Below are 17,044 nucleotides of genomic sequence, written 5' to 3'. Positions count from 1 at the left end.
TATATGGCCTTTATTGCATTGAGGTGTGTTAACTCTTCACAAAGTGGGTATAAAGGATTAATCATAAATGAATGTTGAATTTTGTCAAAGGCTTTTTCTGCATCCATTGAGATGATCGTATTATTTTTATTCAATTTTTTAAACAGTCATAATCAACTTTATTGATTTACATAAATAGATTATAGAATGTCTTTGCAAACCATGTTTTCCCAACATATTTGTTGTGACACATGACATTTCTTTATAAAAGTATTTGTTAAATTTTTTTGTAGAGGAAATGGGGAAAAGTGAAGAAAGAGGAGGGAAAATAAGATTTCAAAACTAATCTTCAGTGATAGGCCTAAATATTTGGCAACTATTTCTTTTTATAGAAAATCATAGGATTGTAACTTTGAAACATAAATGCATCAATTTAGTTAAAAAGTCAGTAGGATCAAATATATTATTTGGGCATCAAATTTCCCTTTGTAAATATATTCAGTCACATAATTTTACACTTATTAAATAATGGTTTAAAACAGTAACCATCAAAATCTTTAAATAATCCCAGATCTGGATTAAATCATGGTAGTATTAATATTTTCTAAAATTCCAATTTATTCATCAGTAAAATGTAATATTTGACAGCGTCTCCAGAAAATAAGTTTTCTATGTGTAGGAAGATGATAATTTTATAACACCTGCTATTAATCAGGCCACCGAGCTGCTAATACATTATATAACAATTTTTTTCACACCGGTGTTTCCACTTGAACAAAATACTACAAGTAGTCGTTATCATACAAATACTGAATACTTAGTCATTCCTGAAACAAGGAACAATCTTTATATTAATATTTCTTTGTTGTGGTGTTTAGTCTTGATACCATTAAGCACAATGAATTTTACTTAATGAATATGGATGAATTAAGGCAAAAGGGCATAACCTAGTCCCCTTGATAATTTATCCTCTATCTTTTAAAAAATCATTGTTTGAGCTATTCAAATTACAGATCTGCTGGCTAGAAAGACACAACTTGTCCCTTAGACCAACGTCCATTATTTCAAGCATGAGGTTAAAATCTTGGTATTCACGACATGTTCCCTTGACCTACCATTATGATCATTACTCAGCTATACCCACAATACTGATTTTCAAGTGATACTATTCACTTGCTATGCCTCTTGGCTGTACGTATGTAGATTATTTTTCTTGACCAAAAATATTCAATAATTGGGCAACAATCTACTCAGTCTTTGTAAACTCTACATTGAATAATTTTTCATTTTTACAACCATTTCCTGCATGGCTCTTGCTCTCTTCTGTCATCTTCACATGACTAATTGGTCCATTCCCTTCAAAGGAGGAGGGATTTTTGAAGGAGCCTCCAACTCTATCCCACAATGTGAAATACTGTCCATAGTTATGGTCAAAGAGCATGTGGTTGTCTGTATGATGAGCTGAGCCACTAATAAATGGCCTTAAGATTTGGGGAACATGAAAGTCACCATCATGAATGGAAATTGTCCAGATATTGACCAAGACATACAAACCTAAATAAACTACCGTGTGTAAGGGGAAAATAAAAAGGTATATGTGGCAAGGCAGACTCTGAAGGACGCCAGCCAGATGGTGAAAAGCATGACTTGTAAATGGAGTCAGAATCTTCCAGATGTGATGAGGTTTGTGTAAGCACTTATATACAAGTCTGTGATGAAGATCTCTGTGAATCCAGTAGATCAGCATGTCAGTGAAAAAGAGAAAGAGCAGGATAACAGCAATGAGTCAAAACCAGCCGTATGGAAACTCTTTATGCTGTCATACAATTTGCTGTAACCTCTATCAGGAACAGTGAAACTCTGGGGATGCTGATCCATGGCATTGACTGGACAGAGTGCATAATCTCTTGATAGACTTGATTCTTGAAAGATTGTGAGTGTTTCATTAATGAATGATCATAGACAAAATAATAACTCAGTGTTGCAAAGAAGAAATAAAGGTTATATGCACTGAGATTTGTTATAATCAGGAGACTGATAGCTTGTCGGAAGATGTCATCCTCTGGCCATGTGGCCGAATATATGTATGGTGTAAAAAAACAATTGGGTACAAGATCCATCTTAGGCCCTAGAGAGGGTCCACTGCCAGCTGCCAATTTGGTTCCTGCAGGGCTTCAGCTGCTCTGGCTAGTCTTTTATTCAATTTTTTATGTGATATGTCACATGAATTGTAGATATTGAACCATTCTTGCATTCTTGGGATAAATCCCATTTGATCATATTGTATGATCCTTCTAACATATTGTTGGATTCAGTTTGTTAATTTGTTGAGGGTTTTTGCATCTATGTTCATCAGTAATCAGTAATTAGACAGTAAATTTCTTTTTGTGTGATATCTTTGTCTGGTTTTGGTGTCAGGGTGATGCTAGCCTCATAGAAAAAGTTTGGAAGTGTTCCTTCCTCTGCAATTTTTTGGAATAGTTTGAGAAGGATAGGTATTAACTCTTCTCTAAATGTTTGATAGAATTCTCCTGTGAAGCCATCTGGTCCTGGACTTTTGTTTGTTGGGAGTTTTTGCTTCTTTATTACTGATTCAGTTTTATTACTGATAATTGGTCTGTTCATATTTTTCCTTTTCTTTCTGGTTCAGTATTGGGAGATTGTACATTTCCACGAATCTATTTCTTCTATATTGTCCATTTTATTGACATATAGCTGTTCACAGTAATCTCTTGTGATCCTTTATATTTCTGTGGTGTCAGTTATAACTTCTCTTTCATTTCTAACTTTATTGATTTGGGGCCCCTTCCTTTTTTTCTTGATGAGTTTGGCTAAAGGTTTATCAGGTTTGTTTAGCTTTTCAAAAAACCAACTCATTTTTATTTTTTTAATTTTTATTTTATGTTGGATATAGTTGAATAACAATGTTGTGTTTCAGGTGTACTGCAAAGTGATTCAGTTATATATATACATGTTTCTATTCTGTTTCAAATTCTTTTCTGATTTAGGTTGTTACAGAATATTGAGCAGAGTTCCCTGTGCTATACAGTAGGTCCTTGTTGGTCATCTATTTTAAATATAGCAGTGTGTACATGTCAATCCCACACTCCCAGTCTAACCCTCCTCCTCACCCTTCCCCCTTGGTAACCATAAGTTTGTTCTCTAAGTCTGTAAATCTGTTTCTGTTTTGTAAATATGTTCATTTATATCATTTTTTTAGGTTCTGCTTATAAGCGATATTATGCAATATTTGTCTTTCTCTGACTTACTTCACTTAGTATGATAATCACCAGGTCCATCCATGTTGCTGCAAATGGCATTATTTCATTCTTTTTAATGGCTGAGTAATATTACATTGTGTGTATGTACCACAGCTTCTTTATCCATTCATCTGTCGGTGGACATTTAGGTTGCTTCCTTGTCTTGGCTATCGTAAACAGTGCTGCAATGAACATTGGGGTGCCTGTATCCTTTCAAACCATGTTTTTCTCTGGATATATGCCCAGGAGTGGGATTGCAGGATCATATGGTAGCTCTATTTTTATTTTTTTAAGGAACCAAAGAACCAACTCTTAGTTTCATTGATCTTTCTTATTGTTTTTTAGTCTCTGTTTCATTTATTTCTGCTCTGATCTTTATGATTTTTTTTCCTTCTGCTAACTTTGGGTTTTGTTTGTTCTTTTTCTAGTTAGTTTAGATGTAAGGTTAGGTTGTTTGAGATTTTTCTTATTTCCTAATATAGGCTTGTATTGCTATAAACTTGCCTCTTAGAACTGCTTTTCTGATCTGTGTCCCACAGATTTTGGATTTTTTTTTTATTTCATTTGTCTCCAGCTATTTTTTTATTTTTTTCTCCTTTGATTTCTTCAGTGCTCCCTTGGTTGTTTAGTAGCATGTTGTTTAGCTTCCACTTGTTTTTTGCAATTTTTTTTTCTTTGTAGTTGATTTCTAGTCTCATAGCATTGTGGTTGTAAAGATGCTTTATATGATTTCAGTTTTCTTAAATTTACTGAGACTTGTTTTTGCGCCCTAGCATGTTATTTATCCCAGAGAATGTTCCATGTGCAATTGAAAAACTGCATTCAGCTGCTTTTGGTTGGAATGGTCTATATAGATCTATTAAATCCACGTGGTCTAATGTGGCATATAAAGGCCAGTGTTTCCTTATTGATTTTTTTCTTTTTTTGGTCTGAATGATCTGTCCATTGTAAGTGGGATGGTAAAGTCCCCTACAATTATTGTTACTGCCAATTTATCCCTTTATGTCTGTTAATATTTTATGTATTTAGGTGCTCCTATGTTGGCTGCATATACACTTGTAATTGTTATGTCTCATTGTATTGATCCTTTGATCATTATGTAATGTCCTTCTTTGTCTCTTGTTACAGTCTTTGTTTTAAAGTCTATTTTGTCTGATAAGTATTGCTACCCCAGCATTCTTTTGATTTCCATTTGCATGAAATACGTTTTTCCATCCCTTTGCTTTCAGTCTGTATGTCTTTAGATCTGATGTGAGTTTCTTGTAGGCAGCACATATATGGGTTTTGTCTTTGTATCCATTCAGCCACTCTTTCCTTTGATTGAAGCATTTAGTCCATTTAAAGTAATTATTGATAAGCATGTACTTATTACCATTTTGCTCATTGTTTGGGGGTTGTTCTTTTTTGTCTGTTTCTTCTTTTGTTCTCTTCCCTTGTGATCTGATGACTACGGTACCTCTAGTGTTATGTTTGGATTCCTTTATCTTTTCTGTATTATAGACTTTTGGTATGTGATTACCATGAGGTTTTATACACACATGATTATTTTAAATTGCATATCTCTCAATTTCAAAGGCCTTTTAACAACCCTGCATTTTTACTCCCCTTCCTCCATGAATGTTTTTGACATAATATTTTACATCTTTCTGTTTTGTTTTGGTTTTTTCTTGGCCGCGCTGCAGGCAGCTTGCGGGATCTTAGTTCCCCAACCAGGGGTTGAACCCAGGCCCCAGCAGTGAACATGCGGAGTCCTAACCACTGGACCTCCAGGGAATTCCCAACATCATTTTGTCTTGTGTATTCCTTAACTACTTATTGCAGATGTGTAGATGATGTTTACTGCTTTTGTCTCTTAACTTTCCTACTAGCTTTGTATGTGGTTAATTTATAACCTTTTACTGTATATTTGCCTTTGCCAATGGGCTTTTTCCTTTGTAATTTTCATGTTTCTAGTTGTGTCCTTTTTTTTTTGCCTAGAGAAGTCCCTTTAATATTTCTTATAAAGCTGATTTAGTAGTGATGAACTCTTTTAGCTTTATCTTGCCTGTAAAACTTTGATCTCTCCTTCAAGTCTTAAAGTCTGGCTGGGTAGAGTATTTTTGGTTGTAGGTTTTTCCTTTTCATTACTTTAAATATATCATGCCACTCCCTTCTGGAGTACTGAGTTTGTGATGAAAAGTCATCTGATAGCCTTATGGGAGTTCCCTTATATATAACTTGGTTGCTTTCCCCTGCTGCTGTTAATAGTCTGTCTTTATCTTTAATTTTTTACAATTTTTGACAATGTGTCTTTGTATGGTCCTCTTTGGCTTGATTCTGTTTGGGACTCTCTCTGCTTTCTGGACCTGAATGCCTATTTCCTTCTCTAGGTTAGGGAAGTTTTCAGCTATTATGTCTTCAAATATATTCTCTGCGCCTCTCTTTTTTCTTTCTGGGACCCCTACAACGCAAGTGTTAGTACGCTTGATGTTGTCCCAAAGGTCTCTTAAGCTGTCCTCATTTCTTTTTATTTTTTTTCTTTTTTCTGTTTGGCTTCAGTGATTTCCATTACTCCCTCTTCCAGCTCACTGATCCATTCCTCTGTATCATTTAATCTACTATGGATTCCTTCTAGTGTACTTCTCATTTCAGTTATTGTATTATTCATCTCTGTTTGGTTCTTCTTTATATTTTCTAACTTTGTTTAAAAACTTCTAACTTCTTACTCTGTTCATCCATTCTTCTCTCAAGCTCTTTGATCTTTTATGATCATTACCTTGAACTCTCTATTGAGTAGATTGCCTATTTCCACTTCACTTAGTTGTTGTTCTGGGGTTTTATCTTGTTCCTTCGTTTGAAACATGTTCCTCTGTTACCTCATTTTGCCTAATTGCTGTTTTTATTTCTACGTATCTGGTAGGTTTACATTTCCTGACCTCGGAGAAGTGGCCTTTCATAGGAGACATCCTATAAAAGAGACGTATGTGGCTGGTAGGCTACATACCAGTTGCACACTCCCCTCTGGTCACCAGAGGTATATGCTCTAGGGATATCCCCTATGTGGGCTACATGGGTCCTTCTCTTGTGGCAGACTAACTACTGTGGGTGGTCTGGTAGGTGTCACTGACCTCCAGTCCAATTGGTTTTCAGGACTTATCTCATGCTGAGGCTTCCAGCTTCTGGTTCTAGGTTTGGGAAGTTTTCAGCTATTATTACTTTAAATATACGTTTTGTCCTTTTCTATTTTCTCCTTCTGGAAATCCCATAATGTGAATATTGTTTTTTCAGTTGTGTCCTATATGTCCTTTAGGCTTTCTTCATCTTTTTTATTTTTCTTTTTGTTCCTCTGATAAGGTAATTTCAAATTCCTTATCCTCTATTTCACTAGTTCTGCATTTTCAAGTTTGCTTTTTTTTTTTTTAAATAAATTTATTTATTTATTTTTGGCTGCGTTGGGCCTTCGTTTCTGCGCGAGGGCTTTCTCCAGTTGCGGTGAGCGGGGTCCACTCTTCATTGCAGTGCGCGGGCCTCTCACTATCGCGGCCTCCCTTTTTGCGGAGCACAGGCTCCAGACGCGCAGGCTCAGTGGCCATGGCTCACGGGCCCAGTTGCTCCGTGGCATGTGGGATCTTCCCAGACCAGGGCTCGAACCCATGACCCCCGCATCGGCAGGCAGATTCTCAACCACTGCGCCACCAGGGAAACCCTCAAGTTTGCTTTTTAAACTTTTTATTGTATTCTTCAGTTTAGTTATTATATTTTTCAACTGTAGGGTTTCTGTTGGGTTTTTTTTTTTTAATGGTTTCTACTTCTTTGCCCAGCTTCTTGTTTTGTTCATGCGTTTTTTTTCTTATTTTGCTTAGTTGTCTGTCTGCATGTTCTTATAGTTCGCAAAAAATAAAAAAGGTCACGAAGAACCTAGGGATAAGACAGGAATAAAGACACAGACCTACTAGAGAATGGACTTGAGGATATGGGGAGGGGGAAGGGTAATCTGTGACAAAGTGAGAGAGCATGGACATATATACACTACCAAACGTAGAATAGATAGCTAGTGGGAAGCAGCCGCATAGCACAGGGAGATCAGCTCGGTGCTTTGTGACCACCTAGAGAGGTGGGATAGGGAGGGCGGGAGGGAGGGAGACGCAAGAGGAAAGAGATATGGGAACATATGTATAACTGATTCACTTTGTTATAAAGCAGAAACTAACACACCATTGTAAAGCAATTATACTCCAATAAAGATGTTAAAAAAAACAAGAAACAAACAAAAAAAGGATTATTCTGAATTCTTTGAAAGTTCATAGATCTCCATTTCTTTCGCAGCAGTTGTTGGAGCTTTACTTGTTTCCTTTGATGTCATGTTTACATGATTTTTTGTGACCCTTGAATCCTTATGTCATTAGCTGCACATTTGAGTAATTAGACATTAGAGGTTTGCATTGACAGAGACAGATTTTCACTAGTCAGCTCAGTTTGGGTTGTGGGTGTGTCTGCTGGTAATATTCTTGGGCAGGTGGGACCTGCTATTATGGTTTATTTGGGGGCAAGGCAACTGTTCAAGCTCTTTGACTGGGGATGGGGACCTATTAGTTGAGGACTGCTGGCTTGGTTCTCAAGTGAGGTTATAGAATGGGCTCCATGTTTGCCTGGATTCTCTGGTCAGGCTTTCTAGATCGTTGGGACTGACTACTATATTCAGTAGTAGATAGGGCTATAAATTAGCTTCCTTGCTATGGCAGGGCAGTAGGATGGGGCCCAGGGCCTCTAACACACATTGTTTGGAGACCCATGTCAGGCAAGAATGTACACTTAATTCCCTGGTCAGGTTAGGTCACCAGTTTTGTCCTGCAGACAGGGAAAGCCATGAGCTATGCTCTCTGTTCAAGTGTCAGTGTAAACAGGCCTGTTGGATGGGCTACACTGCATCCCATGTGCTCTAGTTAGGTTCCTGGTTAGGCAGGCTGAAGGCAATGAGTGGTATTCAGCAATGAGTGGGGCTATGAATTTGTTTCCCTGCCCAGGAGCGTTGGAATAGCAGCTCTAAAACTGGTAAAACTCTTTATTTGTTGCCTTAAGCCAACCCATGCCCCAAGTTCCCGGGCCAAAAAGGGCCACTGGCTCTGCTCTGCACATTATTGGCTATGCCTCCCAGTCCCTTAGCGCAAACTTTGCTGGGTTATGCAGGCTCCAGGTGTTCTCACCAGCCCTTCTTGACAGATGGGACCAGGAAACACCTTCTACAGCAGGTAGGGCTGCTGTGTTTCCATTCCCTTGTCTGGCAGAAGAGAGAGGGGCCACTCCAGGCCTCTCCAGTTTTTTCCAAGCAGGCTTTCTGGTTGCGAGGGGTTGAGCCACCCTCAGCCTTGGCTATGAATGAATCCTCTGCCTGGGCGTAGTGGAAGAACTCCCTGTATTGGCTTTGCTCTGTGGGCAGTTGGCTCCCACTCACCTCTCAGCTAGAGCAGTGCTGGGCTACCCAGCTCCTAGGTGCTCTTACCAACCCCTCTGGCCAGATGGGGTCAGGCAACACTCTCCCCAGTGAGTGGGGCTATGACTCGGTTTTTTTCATGGGTGTAGGCAAACCAGACTGTACGAATGGTAAAATTCCTCATTTGAGGACCTAGAGGCAGGCAGATCTGCCTCCCAGTGGGTTCCCTGGTCAGAGTGGACCACCAACTTGGGTCTACAGGTGATCAAAGTTGCTGGTTGATAATGAGCTCCATCTGCCAAGATCCAAGTGCTGGTTGTTGTGAGTCCCCTCCCCCTTCTCTATCATAGTTTCAGATTCCCAGTGATTCCCCTGCAGTCCGCAAGGGGTAGACCAGAGTAGGGGCTCCCACAAAGTGACCCGCAGTGTTGGGAGAGAAGGTTGAAACCCCTGTGCTCTTTTCCCATTGGAGGAATCAAAGGCACCAGGGAGACTTCTCAGCAGGGTGCTGGGCTGGCCCGAGAGAGAGGCAGTGCAGTCATGTGTAACTGCTTCTCTTATCCTTCTAATGCAGTATCTCTTGGTCTCTGTGGTGGAGGAGGGTGCTTCAGCCTCACCCCCATGTTCTAGGATTCCCTTAGTGCTGTCTTGTTCACGAAGAGTTGTTGTTCTTGTGACGGGGAGCACAGTCAGGGATGACCTATGTCGCCCTCTTGATGCCTTCACTCTCCAGGTATAACCTGCAGCCCTCTCCATGTGAAGCTTATGGCACTGAGCAGCAGAGAAGAATGTATGTTTCCTGTGGGCAGCTGGTTGCCCAGGTGGGAGGAAGAGGTGGGGTCCACACCACTCTTCTTGTCAGAGGGCTTGATAAGAAGACAAAGATGAAGGGAATTCTCAATCTGAAAGCTGACTCCATGCTCTAATGGGGGAAATTTCTAGTGTAAAACAACTATCTTGAAATCCTCTCTCTAGACAGTGCCAAGAGACCCAGATACCCTTCATGGTTCCTCTGTGGGGACAGTGTAATGAAGTGAGGAAGCACATGCATGTTAGCTCAGCCACTCATTTGGGCTCTGATTCTGCCCCTTCCTTATTTTGGGAGCCTGGGCAGATATCCAATGAGATATTTGTTTTCATCTGTAGAACAAAGATAACACCCATCTCTAGGGAGCGATCATGAGGATCAAATGCAACCTTACATATACAGTGCTTGACAAGGAGTACACATTCCATAAATGGCAGCTGAAATAATATTCCGTAAATATTATTTATTGTAGAAGACTTTTAATCCAGAAGAATCTGCAGAGGAATTTTCAGCTTTTCTGTAAAGACATCCCTCCATTTGACTCACAGGGACACAATGCCTTGAGAGTCAATAGCTTTCTCATCCTATCCTTTCTTGTTTTCTCAAATCTCAAATTGCACTACAAATAATCATTTGGTATCCAGGAAAGATGGGAGGAAAATGATTTCATTAAGCAGCCTTAGAATATGAATAACTTTAATGGCCACAAACTTTTAAGCTTGAGTTCAATACACCACGGCTTATACCAACCCCACACAGCCCCTCAACCATTATCCCAAAGTTGTTTGGTTCAGATCTTTGATTGGTTCTGAAACCCCTGGACACCACGGACTGATGTGTTGACTCTGAAAACAGCTTGACCGTCAACCATCTAACAGCCATAAAATACCCATAAAGTGAAGTTTGTGTAGGCTATAATGTTTATGTTATTCATGGCAGCCAAATAAATTATAGAAGTGCCGCAATGTTGGGCGGTGAAATCTGGATAGCTAATCAGCTGGACCAGCCTGTAGAGAGCTGCAAGGGAAACACAGAACCATTCTTTCTAGATGAAGCAAATCTGATAAGCATTTTTAGCCTCTTGGCGAGAGACACAGTGAGAGATCCAGGAAACCAAATGACCATCCCTGTTCCCATTTATTCCTTTAAACAAGCTCCTGCTGGGCACATTTTGGGAAGTAGGCTCTACTTGGCCAACAGAACTTATTGATTTAAGGGAAGAGGTCATTGATCTAAACAAACTTTTCTTCGAGGGATTTTTGAAAAGATCATCACAGAAACTAAACATTAATACGTAAATGTGGATTCCCATCCCTAGAGGCTGAGCCCTATTATACTGCCTTAAACCTACCCACTTTGGTGCCCACCGAGGGCTTCCATACTCCCTAAAGTCATTGTGTTCCAAAATGTCCTAGCTTCCTCTACCATTCTTGTCCTCATCGGGAAGCTGGTCTCCATTAGAAACTGGGAGAGAGTGACTGAACTCAAACTGATTCACAATAATGTATTAGTAACTGACAGTCCTTAGCATGAACACCACAGTATTTGCATTTTAAAAGATAATATGCCTTATATGGAATCTAACAAAGAAAAAAAATGGTTCTGAAGAACCTAGGGGCAGGACAGGAATAAAGACACAGACGTAGAGAATGGACTTGAGGACACAGGGAGGGGGAAGGGTAAGCTGGGACGAAGTGAGAGAGTGGCATGGACATATATACACTACCAAACGTAGGGTGGATAGCTAGTGGGAAGCAGCCGCATGGCACAGATCAGCTCGGTGCTTTGTGACCACCTAGAGGGGTGGGATAGGGAGGGTGGGAGGGAGACGCAAGAGGGAGGAGATATGGGGACATATGTGTACGTATAGCTAGTTCACTTTGTTATAAAGCAGAAACTAACACACCATTGTAAAGCAATTATACTCCAATAAAGATATTAAATAAAAGATAATATCCCTTATGTCAAATAAATCTATAATTGGTAAAATTTCAGGCTGAGTGGAAAGAGAACATAAAAAGCTCCAGATGGAGCTCCCTTGGTTAGCTTCTCTGAGCTGTTGCTGTTGTTTCACAGCTTTTCCTAAGTTTTTTCTTAAGAATTCATTCGTTTATTCATCAACAAGTATTTGCGAACCTATAATATCCTCATTACTGTTCTGGGAGTTTTAAATGCATTAGTAAACAAAGATCTTTAACCTTGGAGGGCAGAATGAGAGAATATATACTAGACCTAATAAGTACATTTTATAGACTGTTAGAGGGTGATACGTGCTTTGGGGAAAAAAGTAGCAGAGCAAGGGGGATTAAGAGTGCCAGGTAATTGGGTTGAAGGTTGTAATTTTAAATGTGGAGTTCGGGGAGGCCTCATTAGTAAGTAACATTTATGCAAAGACTTAGAGAGGAAGAGAGAATTAGCCAAGGGGGTCTGGGAGAACCCTGTCTCTGAAGGAATGGATAAAGCAGTGCCTGGTGTGTTAAAGGAACAAATAGCAGGGAGGCCAATGTGGCTGAAGTCAAGAGAGCATAGAGGAGGATAGTAAGAGATGAGGTCATAGAGATGATGGGAACCATCATCTTCAGGCAGCTGAAGGATCCTTAGCTCTCCACTTCTACTCCCAGGACAGCAAGGGGGTCTTTGGAACAAAACACGAATGGGGAAAGGGAGACAGAGGATTCAACTTGTATGGAAGAACTTTTTTTGTAGACCAGTAACTATCTTCTCAAGATCAGTAGAAGGTAATAAGAGCTTTATATCCATATAAGAAAAGGAAGTTGAAAAAATATTGAAATCGACACTTTCATCCTCATGTGTTCTGAGCTAGGTGGACAAAATGCTGCTCTTTGAATAATGTGTTTGAGGAAAAAGTCATCACAGATGAGTACTTGGCTCTCTTTCCTCATTTTGGACTGGCTTTGGTCAATGGGCTCCTTTGAGGTTGGCTTTCCAAATACAGCCACCTCATCGTCATCAGCTGCAAACTCAAGAATAAGGAATGAATTCAAAGCCTCAACAGTCTTCAACACAGAACATAGGTGTAGAGAACTTTCCCTTGCTCAGTCATTGTTGAAAAATTAATCGTTTCTCTGCAACTAAAAGCTTCAAGGATATTTGGTGAAACTTTATCAAATTACGTCCCTGTGTACTTATGTGCTTATTCCAGACCAGGAGTTTCTGGGGGTCATATTTTGGGTATCACCTTACATTTAACGTATTCTCTCTGATTAAAACCTTCAAAAACACAAACCCTGGCCCACTCAGAAAACTGTCTGGTCTCCTGTTTTCAAGCTCTTTCTCCTTTAATAATAAGGGAAATTCTTTTTATATAGAGTATAAGAAATACAATGCTGGGAGTTAGAAAGCTTGGGTTCCAAGGATGATTGCCAGGAGATTAGATTAGATGATTCCGAAGTCCTGTGATCTTTTAAGAAGTATATTCAATGAGTCTAAATTTGAGAGAATTGGTATAAGTCAGCCATGACATTCATTCATTCAACAATTATTGCATAATTACGCTAAGTCTTGTGTGTAAAGTTGTTAATAAAATAGGCATGAGGCTCTTGTTTTCATGGCTTAGCTCACTTCATAAGTGCCTAATTAGTCGGGGTTGTCTGAATTGCTGTGTTGAAAAATACTGAGGCTCGATGAAGATAACTGTGATTGATTAGCCATGTCTACCATGAGCAAATGCAAAGTCTCCTTGTACAGATGGAGCCCAGTCACTGATGATACTCTTTTTCAGAGGCAATCCCAAACTATTTCCTGAAATTTACAGAGCTCTACCATACCATATAGAGCCCAACATTATATCATTGTTTTAAAACCAGTCTCCTATCTTCCTGATGAAGGGAAAGAGCTATATACAGGAGACAGAAGCGATTTAGGCTCAAAGATCATCTTTGTATGGTAGTGAGCATTGTCCAGGTGACACTTCAAGGAGAAGTTTAACCTTATTCAGTATAAATATCCCTGCTGGTTCTGAGAAGTTCAAGAAATACTTGACTGATCTCCCAAAGTGGCTCTAGTGATGGACAAGTCAACTCTTTCTCTTTTAACCCATACTGAAGTATCATTTTATGTTTCACAGTTCTGGGCTGATCTTTTTAGCAATTTGCTACTTCAATTCTACTTATCTGTCAATCACTCTTAGATTCATTTTGCAAAGCTGACTGTGGTGTCATCACAGTCTTCCTTATACTAATGCATTTAACAGTTGTGTGGCTTTGAAAGGCTGCCAACATAGAGGAACAGCTGAAAATGCTACTTCCCAGCCAGACTGTCCTTTTCTTGATCAGCCTGCAACTACCATTCGTACTTTTTATAGCTTGGATTCTTTGCTGGTCTGACTGCAGTCATTGGTTTTCAACAATATATTTCTCCTGATGGACTTTTTTTTTTGGATTTTCCAACACATATTGAGTGTAAATTGTACCAGACAATTTAATATTACAAGCTTCAGTTGAAACAGCCCCTGTAAGAAACTTATAATCTACTGGATTGAAAGGCAATCAAATAACATTTTAAGCAATACAGGGAAAAATGCAGATTTAACTGAGAGGCAAAGTGATGTGGTAGGAAGATACAGGCAAGTTCAAATTCTGGCACTGCCATTTACTAGCTGTTGACCTTGGATAAGTTACTTAACTTCTCTGAATTTCATTTCTTTTATCTGTAAATTGGACATAGGCATACCTACTTGGCATAGTTATAAGATGAAGATATAATATGTATGAAAAGCACCTAGAATATGGTTACTTGGGTTACTATTTTAGGTAATGGTAACTATTTTTAATAATTTTAATATTAACTATTCAGAGAACAAACATGTTAGAAATATTAGGAATATGCAATTTCAAGACTTTGGTTTTGACTTAGATCCTGGGATCAGTAAGGATGCCATGGCTGTTGTTATTCAGGGTTGGCAGGGTGTGTGGTTGGAATCATTTGTTAGGTGTCTCCCTCCCTGCCTCTCCTTCCACCATACGTCCTGCCTCTTTTCCTGTAAGGGGAGCTCTGTGGAGAAAGAAAGGGCTTGGAGGAATGGCCCCTGCGGAGTGCTGCGTGCTTAGGGTATAGCTCCAGAAATGTAGATATTTAAAATATTTTAAGACCATGTCCACTGGCTAATATAACATTCAGAGAAAATACTTATGAAGATAAAGTGCCCAGAGCTCAGTGATGCTTCCTGCAGCCTGAAGATTGTGCTGTCTCCTTCCCACCAGCTCTCTTCCCACCCATCAGCTCTCAAGAGGCTCCGGGGGAAGAATCAGAAAGCATTAAAGCTGCGTTGTAGAACAATGACCCTCCACCTCTTTTTTTGCTCCCCAGCTTTATGGAGGTGTAATTGACAATGTATATATTTAAGGGGTACAACTTGACGTTTTTGATATACATATACGTCATGAAATAATCACCACAATCAACTTCATTAACATACCATCCTTGTAACTTCCAGTAGGTGAGTCCTGACTCCCTACACGACTCTTTGCTGTAACAAAAGATCCTAATTAGCTGATTAGAATGTTGAAAACCCAATTCCACCAACAGCTCAACTGTTACAGCTGAATGGATGGCCAGTTCAGTCAAGCAGCAAGAGGTTTATTCGTTCCTCGCCTCAATTAGGTCCCTAGAATGTTCAAAGTTAATGATTAACTAATTAATTCCCCTCAATCTAAAATTGAGTAGGGACTTCCCTGGTGGCGCAGTGGTTAAGAATCTGCCTGCCAATGCAGAGGACACGGGTTCGAGCCCTGGTCTGGGAAGATCCCACATGCTGCAGAGCAACTAAGCCCATGCACCACAGCTACTGAGCCTGCACTCTAGAGCTCACAAGCCACAACTACTGAGCCCTCATGCAACAACTACTGAAGCCCGGCGCCTAGGGCCTGTGCTCTGCAACAAGAGAAGCCACCGCAATGAGAAAAGCCTGCGCACCGCAATGAAGAGTAGCCCCCACTCACCACAACTAGAGAAAGCCCATGTGCAGCAACGAAGACCCAAAGCAGCCAAAAATAAATAAATAAACAAATAAATAAATAAAATTGAGTAGACTGAGGCTTAGTGGAATAGAACTTGGGTGAGGTCATGCTGACAGTCAGCAACAAAGCCTGAGCAGAAGCCATTTTGGTTTTGATATTTTATTAATGTAAAAAGAATGTAATTTGTTTTCTTATTTTGGGTTTTTAAAGACTTTAAGATAAAGAATCAAACTGAAACTGTCCCTTCTCAAACAACTATTTCTGATTCTTTGATCCTGGGAAAATTACTTACCTTCCTGGATTCAGAAGCCACATCACAAAAGGTTCTGACGAACATAAAAGTTAGTTATGGTACAAATCATGAATGTAAATCAAGTGCAACATCTATGGCTCAGGGGAAGAATTACCAGGAATAATCTTCAGGTCCCTTTGTGTGACTCAGTACCTAATTTTCCATGAATGATTTTGCACACAAAACTTAAGAGTTTCCTACTCCAAAGTGTATACACTTCAGGACCCACAAAATCTGAATTTGCCCTTAGGCATCTCTCTAAGGGATATAGTGAGAATGCTTTGGAGTCGGACCGACTTGGGTTCAACTCCCCTCTGTCACTTACCACCTGGCTGACCTTGGAGAGATTACTGAAGATCTTGGTACATTTATTTCCTCATTTATAAAAGGCGGATAATGAAACTGATTTCCTAGAGCTCTTGCATGGCTTAAGCAAGGTAAGATGGGAAAAGTCTTTGGTTTAGTGCCTGGGCCAGAGCAAACCTGCAGTAAAGGCGCTCTCGTATTATGTAGGAAGGTTGTCTGATATAGCGATTAAGAAAGTGGGCTTTAGAACCAGATATACCTCTATTCAAATTCCTGCTTTATATTCCAATACTTACTGTATTATCTTGGGCAACTTAGTATTTCTGAGCCTTAGTTTTCTCATCTTTAAGATGGGGTATTAAAACCTAATCAATAGAGCTGTTTAAGATTAAGTGAGATGTTTAAAATTAAGTTTAATCAATAGAGTTGTTTAAGATTATGATTAACATACAGTATTTTTCTCTGTCTGACTTATTTCACTAAAACCTAATCAATAGTTGCTTAAGATTAAGTGAGATGATGTAAAGTGCTTATCAGAGTGATTGCTTTTGGCTGCAAGTAACATCAAGAACAAACATTTAAAATAGCTTAAAACAGTGGGTGTTAACTTTGTGGCTACAGCCCACAATAAAAAATAGATCTTACATTGTTTGTCAGTGTACAAATGCACTTTATCACAGGACTAATGTGTGAATCAAATTTGATTATATGACCAAGCTTCATACAATATTCTAGAATGGGAAAATAAGAGTGTGGAATCCGAATTCAGGCTTTCTCCAAAATATGCAAGAATAGCATTGGCAACCCAGTATGTGATATGCTCACTTATATTTTTATTGAAGTATAGTTGATTTACAATATTAGTTTCAGGTGTACAACATAGTGATTCAATATTTTTATAGGTTGTACTCCATTTAAAGTCATTATAAAATATTGGCTGTATTCCCTGTGCTGTACAACATATCTTTGTAGCTTATTTTAGTTTATACATAGTATTTATTTGTACCTCTT

The 17,044-nt window shown here is 39.3% G+C and overlaps 1 pseudogene; it reads right to left on the bottom strand.

Annotated features, from left to right (window-relative positions):
* Positions 1–1,225: 1,225 nt before the first annotated feature.
* LOC132428138 (lathosterol oxidase pseudogene) lies at positions 1,226–2,099 on the bottom strand (annotated as a pseudogene).
* Between the last annotated feature and the right edge of the window lie 14,945 nt (positions 2,100–17,044).

This window comes from Delphinus delphis, chromosome 7, assembly GCF_949987515.2.
Source record: "Delphinus delphis chromosome 7, mDelDel1.2, whole genome shotgun sequence".
Classification (NCBI taxonomy): domain Eukaryota; kingdom Metazoa; phylum Chordata; class Mammalia; order Artiodactyla; family Delphinidae; genus Delphinus; species Delphinus delphis.
The sequence above is the reverse complement of the archived record's forward strand: the minus strand, read 5'-3'. Positions and strand labels throughout refer to the sequence as shown.